The sequence below is a fragment of the Schistocerca americana genome, chromosome 10 (genome assembly GCF_021461395.2).
Source record: "Schistocerca americana isolate TAMUIC-IGC-003095 chromosome 10, iqSchAmer2.1, whole genome shotgun sequence".
NCBI classification, from domain to species: domain Eukaryota; kingdom Metazoa; phylum Arthropoda; class Insecta; order Orthoptera; family Acrididae; genus Schistocerca; species Schistocerca americana.
In genome coordinates, this window is record NC_060128.1 from 133,016,823 (window position 1) to 133,028,193 (window position 11,371).

Sequence of the window (11,371 nt, forward strand, 5' to 3'; positions counted from 1 at the left end):
GGCGTGTGTTGTCTGAAATGCAGGAAGAGTTTCAGCTTATTGATTACCTTGAAAAGTGTAAGAAAAGGAATGTGTTCATAGTATCAAACATGAACAATTGCTCACAGCTCTTAATGTACGTATTTTACTAGACCTTTTTATTGTTTTGCTTCATAATACGCCTCTCAGACATTTGTCGGGGAGGTCTAGTTCAGCCTGTATGCAGGGTGAGCCAGGGCTACACCGACAAACTTTCAGACCAAAGTAAGAAAAAACTATGTAGTAAAAATGGGCTCTATAGTGCTTACCTTAAGAGCTATGAGCAACTGTTCGATTTCGATACTATGAAGCACGTGGTGAATAGTATGGACCAAAACAAGGAAAAAGTCTTTCAGCTCTTGTTCAGTAGAAGAAATTTGTTTCACAGAAGTGAAAGTGAACAAGTGTTTGCAGCTCTTAAGTGTCCGCTGTAGAGCCCATGTTTACTGCACAGTTTTCCTTGTTTTGGTCCATATTACCATCTCCGAAATTTGTCGGTGCAGTGCTGGTTCAATTACCCCTACCTATTGGTTATATACAACAAATAACACTTTCAAAAATTACGTATGGGGTTTTCATGTTCTCTCGCTCGGTATGCGCAGACTATTGGTCTCCGAGAAACAATTAACAGGATGCTTTTGTAGGAAATTTAATGCAATTAAGTTTTTTAATGGGATGGGTTCAAAAATGGCTCTGAGGACTATGGGACTTAACTTCTGAGGTCATCAGTCCCCTAGAACTTTGAACTACTTAAACCTAACTAACCCAAGGACATCACAAACATCCATGCCCGAGGCAAGATTCGAACCTGCGACCGTAATGGTCGCGCAGTACCAGACTGTAGCGCCTAGAACCGCTCGGTCACTCCGGCCGGCCTTTTACTGGGATGCAATTTCACTGGAGACCACAGTTTTGAAGTCAAACAAGAAAAAAGCGTTTGAAGGTGAATTTTGTACATTTTTCTTGAATAATCGTTCTTGAATGACACATTAGCCTGTGATTTTGCAATGTTAATCACTTAAATATATTGCCTAGACAAATTTATTCCAAACATTTCGTTACTCTACATTAATTACTTTTTGGTGCTGCACTTTCTTTTCCCATCAATGCAGTTTCATTGTTTCAACAGATTTGCATTCTCTTATTCCCCTTATTCCCATCTCCAAAGATACCTATGGCTGGAAATGTTTTGATTTCAGTAAGTTAAAAAGAAGAAGAAGAGGTTCAAATGGGTATAAGCACAATGGAATTTAAAATCTGAGGTCATCAGTCCACTAGAACTTAGAACTACTTAATCCTAACTAACCTAAGGACGTCACACACATCCATGTCCGAGGCAGGATTCGAACCTGCGACTGTAGCAGCAGCGCGGTTCCAGACTGAAGCGCCTAGAACCGCCCGGCCACACCGGCCGGCAGTGAGTAAGTTATGAAAGCTATCGAGGTGTGTGTGTGTGTGTGTGTGTGTGTGGTGTGTGTGTGTGTGTGTGTGTGTGTGTATTACACTGTGGATCTAGAAACGACGGAGACGCTTCGTCCTGCTGTAGCCGTCAGTGGTTGTCAACCACACAACAGGCCACAGCAGTCCACCCACCGCACCGCCGCCCCACACCGAACCCGAGGTTATTGTGCTGTGTTGAGCCTCCAGTGGACCAGTGGACCCCCTTCCCCCCCCCCCCCCCCCCCCCGCCCCCTCCGGGAACGCCTCGTACCAGACGAGTGAAGCCCCAAATGTTCGCGTGGTACAGAAATTATGGAGAAAGTGTTTGCGCAGCAATTGCCGACAAACTGAGGCGGAATAAGGAGGACCAGCCCGCATTCGCCGAGGTAGATGGAAAACCGCCTTAAAAACCATCCACAGGCTGGCCGGCACACCGAACCTTGACACTAATCCGCCGGGCGGATTCGTGCTGGAGACCGGCGCGCCTTCCCGCTCGGGAAACAGCGCGTTAGACTGCGCGGCTAGCCGGGCAGGCTGTCGATGTGTATTTTGTAAATCTTCCGTAACTCACTTCACAGATGGAATGTATTCGCTAGAAAACAGTTTTACCAAAACAATAATGGCCTTCATACGAGCAGCGTGGAGATGTAAATATACTACGAATCAAACAATGTCGCCCTTTCAGAAGGGTTCACCATGCACAAGTAATTCTGAAGTTTGTGGCGGCCAGTAAGGGACGTGGGGTTATCCCGTGCAGATAGGTGCTTTCCGAGCAGAAGGGCAGAGCGGCGGACTGTTGCTGCGGGCGTCCTCTGCGCCGGCGGGCAGCACGTGGCGTTTTCCCGGCCGCATTTCTTTCCGATCCGGCGCCGCGGTTGTAAATCAGCGGAACCAGTTCCCAGCTGAGCGCAACAGCTGCCCCGGGTCCCGTTCTGCCGGCTCGCTCGGCAGCCAAGCCTTCCGCCACACTCAGCTCAACGCCCCAGTTACACGGGGAACCGCGGGCGTGTAGCGGCCCTCGGCCCCTGATCACCTCGGCCCCAGGTCACCCTGCTAATACTTTCCTCCTCGACTGAGACACTAACAGCAATTATTAGACCAATAGTGCAACGAAAACAAACTGCAAATGGTCGGGAAATAGGAAGAAACGAAAGGTCTACGAAAATATCAGAAGTAATGGAAAATCTAAGATCAGTCTCCTTAGAACATGTTCAAAAATGGCTCAAATGGCTCTGAGCACAATGGGACTCAACTTCTGAGGTCATCAGTCCCCTAGACTTACAACTACTTAAACCTAACTAACGTAAGGACATCACACACATTCATTGCTCGAGGTAGGATTCGGACCTGTGACCGTAGCGGTCGCGCGGTTCCAGACTGAGGCGCCTAGAACCTCTCGGACACTCCGGCCGGCTTTGAACATGTCCACTGAATGTCTGAGAACAGGCAAATGAAACAACTATCCTGTATTTATGAAAAAATAAATCAACAAAAATGTGGACTACCGAAATAAGAAAAGAACTGGAAAGGAACAACAATAAATAATAGGAAATAACAGAAAGAAACCATTTTTAACAGTAAAATACTAAATTTAGAAGGTTTTCAAGTTTGATGAAACGCTAAGTCGGGAACAACATGGACAGAAGGAAGAAAATAACAACGTGGAATGAAGACGGAGGAGTACTGGAAAAATAGGGGACAAGGAAGGCTGAAGACGAATTGTAATTATGAAGTGATCCTAACTGGAAAAGACGAAGAAGAAAAAAGTTTCGTGAAGTAGAACAGCTTCTTCCCATCTATGTTAAATTACAAGTTTTCTCGCTTGTTCAGTTTTATTTAAAGGTATGTAATTAGAATTAAAATTTCTGTTGTTCCAAATGCATCAGGTGCGTTTGCTTCTCGTTGTGCGCCTTGTTTCTCGCGTTTGGAGTGAAGGAAAGAGAGAGAGAAAACACCTTTCCTTTGTAACATGTGTAATTTTATTTCTGCCGTCTTATTATCAGCTGTGGGTGTGCTTCTGTCTTTTTTGTAAATTTCTTTAGAATATGATAATTTAATGCGGCACACTTACCGTCAATAATTTTCCGAAGGTTTCTTTGTACATATAATGTGCTGTATTTATCGTGTTTTGCAGTAATGCAGTACTTGTATAAACCTCCAAGCTTGTCTCATTCTTCCTAAGTATGACGTAGTATTACTCACCTAACGACACCTTACCGTTATGGAAATACAACTCCAGTCTGAGACATAGAATCACGTTGACTACGTAATCTAAAAGCTGTAAATTCAACTAAATACTTAGGTATTACAATTACGAACAACTTAAATTGGAAGGAACATACAGAAAATGTTGTGGGGGAGGTTAACCAAAGACTGCGTTTTATTGGCAGGACGCTTAGAAAATGTAACAGATCTACTAAGGAGACTGCCTACACTACGCTTGTCCGTCCTCTTTTAGAATACTGCTGAGCGGTGTGGGATCCTTACCAGGTAGGACGACGGAGTACATCGAAAAAGTTCAAAGAAAGGCAGCACGTATTGTATTATTGCGAAATATGGGAGAGTGCCTCACAGAAATGATACAGGATTTGGGCTGGAAATCGTTAAAAGACGGAATCTTCTCACGAAATTCCAATCACCAACTTTCTCCTCCGAATGCAAAAATATTTTGTTGACACCGACCTACATAGGCAGAAACGATCACCACGATAAAATAAGGGAAATCAGAGCTCGTACGGAAAGATACAGGTGTTAATTCTTTCCGCGCGCTATACGAGATTGGAATTAAAGAGAATTGTAAAGGTGGTTCGATGAACCCTCTGCCAGGCACTTAAATGTGATTTGCAGAGTATCCATGTAGATGTAGATGAACAGTGTTCGCTGTTACCAAGGAAAAATGTGCATTTTGTAAAACAACTTAGCGGAGAACCACTCTGGACTTCTTTAATGGTTTGTTGCCAATAGTGTAAAAGTATGTTGTTTTCCTTTCTTTAATTCCAGACAAGGTTCACAAACAAACCGGCGTCAGACTCTTAATTTCGATCCGTAATGATCATGTTCAGATCTCAGTAAAATAGTAGAAGACTTGTATTATCGTAATATGATTAAAATAAAGTGTCGTCATAATATGACGATGCAACATAGACAGAATAATGTAAGGTTATTCACATATGAAGATGGTCATTACCGACCGAAATCGGTAGTTTGATGGAATTTGATTGTGATCATTGACTGAGATTAAGGAAATAAATTCTGTCCTTCCTTGGTCACTGTCTTTATTCGCGAGTATGTTGTAGCTTGTAAAAAATTGTCTCCTAGGGGTAATGAATTTCGTGCGATGATAGGATGAAAGTTGACATCTCGAGTTAAAGCGAACAACACGCATGCACGCCATCCCGACGCAGAACAAATACACAGTCGTGACACATTTCACTTCTTCTTCGGGACGCATTTCCTTCCAGAAGAGCAGACAGGCTGTCACACGCGAGCTCCCCGCTGCAGTCCCACTTTCGACACAGCGTGCGTAATCGATCTTAACGATTCCGCAACTGCCACGCGTGTTTACGACACGAATCGGGCTGGTTTCTCCAACTCTCTCCTCCACACCTCTTGACTCCTGTCTGCAGTGACCACCAACAGCCTAGGCGCTCCGTCCGCCATTATTCATCCGTAGCTCAGTTACTTAGCGAGAGATGAGTAGCAAAAAAACCACATGATGGGAACAGTACGCTCGCCAAGTCACTATACCGTGTTTAGCGGAGGGTTTATCGACTACCAGTATTAGGGAGTATTGCCATTTCACCCTTCCCCCCACCTCCGCCACCATCTTCTTCCTGTTCTTTAATGAATCAAACTCAAACTCTCATGCAAAAAACAGCTTCAAACGTCTGATCATCTTACGAATGAGTTGATGAGTTAAATATTTGACGTTAAGCGTGTAAACCCTTTTTGTGGTTGAAGACACTGTAGTTTTCAATGTATCTCAGCGTTTGTGTCGTCATACTTCCTCAGTTACGAGTCGTAGAATGGTACAATTTTGTAGATACATTCAGTGGCATATGTGGATGCTATCTGCACAATGTGTTGCGAATATATTTACTAGTAAAGAAGTAATAACTTAAAATTTCATGTCTGATGCTGCAGTTTTAGTGTATGAGCAGCGAAAATGCAGGAAACAAGAACCTTTATGCCTTTCATTATTTTGTACTGAGAGGAGGGGGGTTGTCAGTAATAGCAAGTTTCCTAAATACTAAAATAAAGTCGAAAGGTCGTCGAAAGTCGGTACGTGTTCTCATTGTCAAATACTAGGCGAATATAGTCAAGGCTATTTGCACGCCGTGACTTAACGGTGCGTCAAGACATACTCGTATAAGCAGCTTCTAACTTGTAATACCTGCCTTACTGTGTCAGATCTTTAACTTAAGATTATATATCTTGACGCTTTGAGTCTGAAAAATACAAAAAAAAAATTATTTTAAAATTTTTTTTACAAAATGGACCAGTATCATCGTAGTAAGCAACAAGTACTAGAAGATATTGGCAAAAAGTAAATAGCAATTATCTTAAAGAGGTGGTTTCACTGTGGCATATAATTTTAAAATTTTTGATAAAAGCCGCGTGGGATTAGCCGAGCGGTCTAGGCGCTGCAGTCAGGGACTGTGCGGCTGATCCCGGCGGAGGTTCGAGTCCTCCCTCGGGCATGGGTGTTTGTGTTTGTCCTTAGGATAATTTAGGTTAAGTTGTGTGTAAGCTTAGGGGCTGATGACCTTAGCAGTTAAGTCCCATAAGATTTCACACACATTTGAACATTTGATAAAATTAGCGTTTGTTATCTTAGTAAGCGACGAATACAAGAAGAAATTGTCAAACATTATACAATCAGGTGTATTGAAGTTGTGGTTTCACTGTGGAACGAATGGGATGAACAGTTTTCAGCCGGGCAATGTGGACGAGCGGTTCTAGGCGCTTCAGTCTGGAACCGCGCGACCGCTACGGTCGCAGGTTCGAATCCTGCCTCGGGCATCGATGTGTGTGATGTCCTTAGGTTAGTTAGGTTTAAATAGTTCTAAGTTCTAGGGGACTGATGACCTCAGGTGTTAAGTCCCATAGTGCTTGGAGCCATTCGAACAGTTTTCAACCATCCATCATTTTCTGAGATATAGCTGAAAGTAATTTCGCGTTTTTCGTGACAAAATTCACATCTCGAAGCTTCCATGAGCTCATAATACCGAAAATAGATTATAGTCCTATATAATAAACAGAAACCGTACTAAAATTTAATAAATTTGTCGCAATAATACGTACAGGTACAGCGGTTTCCTTTCGAAACCGTCCATAACTGCAGTAGTACAAACTTAAATTTGCGATACAATGACTTGTGACACACTTCGCTGTCACTGATCTCCTCAGTATGATCACCATTAAAAAAAACCTCCCACTGTCATGAGGCACTCCCACAGCGCCCACTGTTTCTTTCAACGGTCCGAGTGACTGCTACAGTGCACTATAATTCATAGATGTACCTTAGTGCACCACTACAGGTCTCTGTCTTGCGATACCATCGGTGGCGCAAAAGTCACTGGTGAAACGTCCCCTTAGAAAAATTATACATGACTGTGCTTAAACTGACACACAATATTTTTTGCGCAACGCAATCTGACTTTCAAAAATCCCTACAAAAGAATGGCCCTGACTAACATTAACCTATACCTTTCATGAATCACTTACCTCACAAAAATCTTCGTTACACGAACTACTGCAGTACAGCGAGCGCCAATAATGCCAGCTAAATAAAAGATTCAAACTACTGACGGCACTAACTGCTGATAGGCATAGTTAGCAAATGTATGATTTTGATAGAGAACAAACAATGTATTTACCTTAATAGTGTTCAAAAGTCATAATATATATAGCAGTTCATGACATCCATTCTTACAAATGTACTGTGTCTGATGGACACACGTGCAGATCATCCGCTCTCAAAAATCCGCCATCTCACTTCCCCACATCCACCACTGCTGGCGGCTCACCTCCAACTGCGCAACGCTACGCGCTGTTAACATCCAGCTGCCCAACACTACAATAGCCAACAACAATGCAAACCAGCCACAGACTGCACACAGCACAGCCAGTGATTTTCATACAGAGCGCTACGTGGCGTTACCAATAAAAAAACCTGAACAGCCTACTTACACTGGTACTTAAAAAAATTATAAATTAAGTAGTGGTTTCAAGCAGAAACTACTGCTGATCAAGGGGTTAATACGTAGATCATGACAGCAATTTAAATTTTTAAGTTCGGTCACTAGTTACATCATACGGTGAAAATAAAATTTTTGTTGCTTCTAGAAGCCGTTACATAGGTGACCTGCAAGTAGGGGATGGGAATCAGGTGACTGTTTCAGCCGTTTAGTGACATCGTTTCCCCCCTTCCCCGCCCTCTACCGCTTTGCGCCCTTGCTATTCTATTCACAGATGGTTCGTGGAAAGAAACACTCGGTACCCTTTCTGAACGATCGCTAAATTTATGTTGGACAAAGCACTATGATTCCTGATCCATTGTGGAATTAAGGTAAAAAAAATTTTGCGATTTACTCACGACTGAACGTTGTGGAACGGAACTCCAAAACACTGCGCCGGCCGGGGTGGCCGAGCGGTTCTAGGCGCTACAGTCTGGAACCGCGCGACCGCTACGGCCGCAGGTTCGAATCCGCCTCGGGCATGAATGTGCGTTAAGTCCTTAGGTTAGTTAGGTTTAAGTAGTTCTAAGTTCTAGGGGATTGATGACCACTGCAGTTAAGTCCCATAGTGCTCACACCATTTTATATATATATATATATATATATATATATATATATATATATATATATATAATGTTTGTATGTATTTATACCATGTTTATATGTATGTATACTATGTTTTTAATGCCTTTGCGCATACTGTACTATTTCATTTAGACGCTACAACGTAATAATCTTATATTTGACGATTAAAAATATTCCTCTGATACGAAGTAGTGGTATTCGGGAACATCTGCTATACATTCGGGAGGACGACGGTTCAATCTCGCGTCCGGCCATCCTGATTTAGGTTTTCCGTGATTATCCTAAATCGCTCCAGGCAAATGCCGGGATGTTTCCTTTCAAAGGGCACCGCCGACTTCCTTCCCCCTCCTTCCCTAATCCGATGAGACCGATGACCTCGATGTCTGGTCTCCTTCCCCAAAACAACCAACCAACATCTGCTATACACATTAGTTCAGGTTGATTACTTTGACATGTACAATTTGTTACACGATTCTTGTTAATGTACGGGCGACTTTAAGACGGTTTCTACACCATATTGGGTGTTCGGTAAATTAATACGCGTCACAATATATTTTGGTGCTTTCGTGAGGACATTTCCATCTTGAAAAAAAAAAAAAAAAGAAAAAAAGGAAGTCGTGGCATATTACAGTCTATCGTTTTCTTCCTTATCATTTTAACTTAACAGACTAGTTGTTACGAAAAAAATTGAGAAATTACCAGGAGCTACGAAAATGCGAGAACTTCGACTACGATTCATGCGGACACCCAGTTCCTCGCTAGACGCGCCCGTTGTGAATAATGAACGGCGCTTCGGTCTTTGGCCCCTCACTCGCTCTCGGACTCACCAGCCATAACCACTTTGCGGCGGCGGGTAATGGAAACACGTGAGTCGTATTAGAGGAATAACCCTCTTCACGGAATGTGGCGTAACAAGCGCACGCTAGCGGTCGAGCGCACACACTGGTGTACCAGCTGGCCGTATCCCTCTGCCCTGTACTTACTTTTTCTTTGCCTTCGACCATCCTTTTTTCGTCTCTCTTTCCTTCCTGTTTCTCTTTCTGGTCTACCGTCGTCTCGTTACCGCAGCGATTTGCATACCGGCCCGGGCCAGCGCCGCCGCGTACTCAGCACGCATTTTCGCGGGACCGCTCGATAAATTTTCCTCCGCCACGGTGCGCGTGTGGGCGCAAAGTGGTGTCGATGAGGCGTTTTATTTAATAAGCGGGCTGGTCGCTCACTTTCCCTCTCGGGACCTCCCGGAGGAGCAATGTCAAGAGCGGGCGCGCGCGCCCAAGGCTAGCTAGCGGAGCGCCGGTCGTACGGCGACGTAAATGGCCGTTACTCGGAATTATGGTCCCGCGGCCAAACAGGTTACGCGGCTACTGCGTGCGGGCGGGCGTGCGGGCATGTGTGTGTGTGTGTGTGTGTGTGTGTGTGTGTGTGTGTGTGTGTGTGTGTGCGTGTGTCTGGCGACCGCCGAGGCCGTGTCGTATTTCTTCGCGGCTTCTTTAGCTGACCTACATTTACAGCAGACTTTTACTGGAGCAGAATTCGCAGGTTATATGATAGGTAGTTAAATTTTTTAGAATGAGAGTTTCACTCTACTGCGGAGTGTGCGCTGATATGAAACTTCCTGGCAGATTAAAACTGTGTGCCGGACCGAGACTCGAACTCGGGACCTTTGCCTTTCGCGGGCAAGTGCTATACCGACTGAGCTACCCAAGCACGACTCACGCCCCGTCCTCACAGCTTTAATTCCGCCAGTACCTCGTCTCCTACCTTCCAAACTTTACAGAAGCTCTCCTGCGGACCTTGCAGAACTAGCACTCCTGGAAGAAAGGATATTGCGGAGACATGGCTTAGCCACAGCCTGGGGGATGTTTCTAGAATGAATTTTCACTTTACAGCGGGGTGTGCGCAGAAATGAAACTTCCTGGCAGATCAAAACTGTGTGCCGGACCGAGACTCGAACTCGGGACCTTTGCCTTTCGCGGGCAAGTGCTTCATTCTAGAATCCTCCCCCAGGCTGTGGCTAAGCCATGTCTCCGCAATATCCTTTCTTCCAGGAGTGCTAGTTCTGCAAGGTTCGTAGGAGAGCTTCTGTGAAGTTTGGAAGGTAGGAGACGAGGTACTGGCGGAATTAAAGCTGTGAGGAAGGGGCGTGAGTCGTGCTTGGGTAGCTCAGATGGTAGAGCACTTGTCCGCGAAAGGCAAAGGTCCCGAGTTCGAGTCTCGGCCCGGCACACAGTTTTAATCTGCCAGGAAGTTTCAGTTAAATTTTTATTTCGAAATATATAACCGCCATTTGATTGCACAACGGCTTTTTTTCCACAATCTAGATTCCAACCTTAGGACATTATCAAGTGTTACAAACTATTAAAAATCATTATGAATTCAGTGAATTCGAAAAATAAAATTCTATGTACCGACTTCACAGAAAATCCTAGGAAGTTCTGGTCTTACGTTAATCCAGTAAGTGGATCGAAACAGCATATCCAGACACTGTGGGATGATAATGGCATTGAAACAGAGGTTGACACGCGTAAAGCTAAAATACTAAACACCTTTTTCCAAAGCTGTTTCACAGAGGAAGACCGCACTGCAGTTCCTTCTCTAAATCCTCGCACAAACGAAAAAATGGCTGACATCGAAATAGGTGTCCAAGGAATAGAAAAGCAATTGGAATCACTCAACAGAGGAAAGTCCACTGGACCTGACGGGATACCAATTCGATTCTACACAGAGTACGCGAAAGAACTTGCCCCCCTTCTAACAGTCGTGTACCGCAAGTCTCTAGAGGAACGGAAGGTTCCCAATGATTGGAAAAGAGCACAGGTTGTTCCAGTTTTCAAGAAGGGTCGTCGAGCAGATGCGCATAACTGTAGGCCTATATCTCTGACAACGATCTGTTGTAGAATTTTAGAACATGTTTTTTGCTCGCGTATCATGTCATTTCTGGAAACCCAGAATCTACTCTGTAGGAATCAACATGGATTCCGGAAACAGCGATCGTGTGAGACCCAACTCGCCTTATTTGTTCATGAGACCCAGAAAATATTAGATACAGGTTCCCAGGTAGATGCCATTTTCCTTGACTTCTGGAAGGC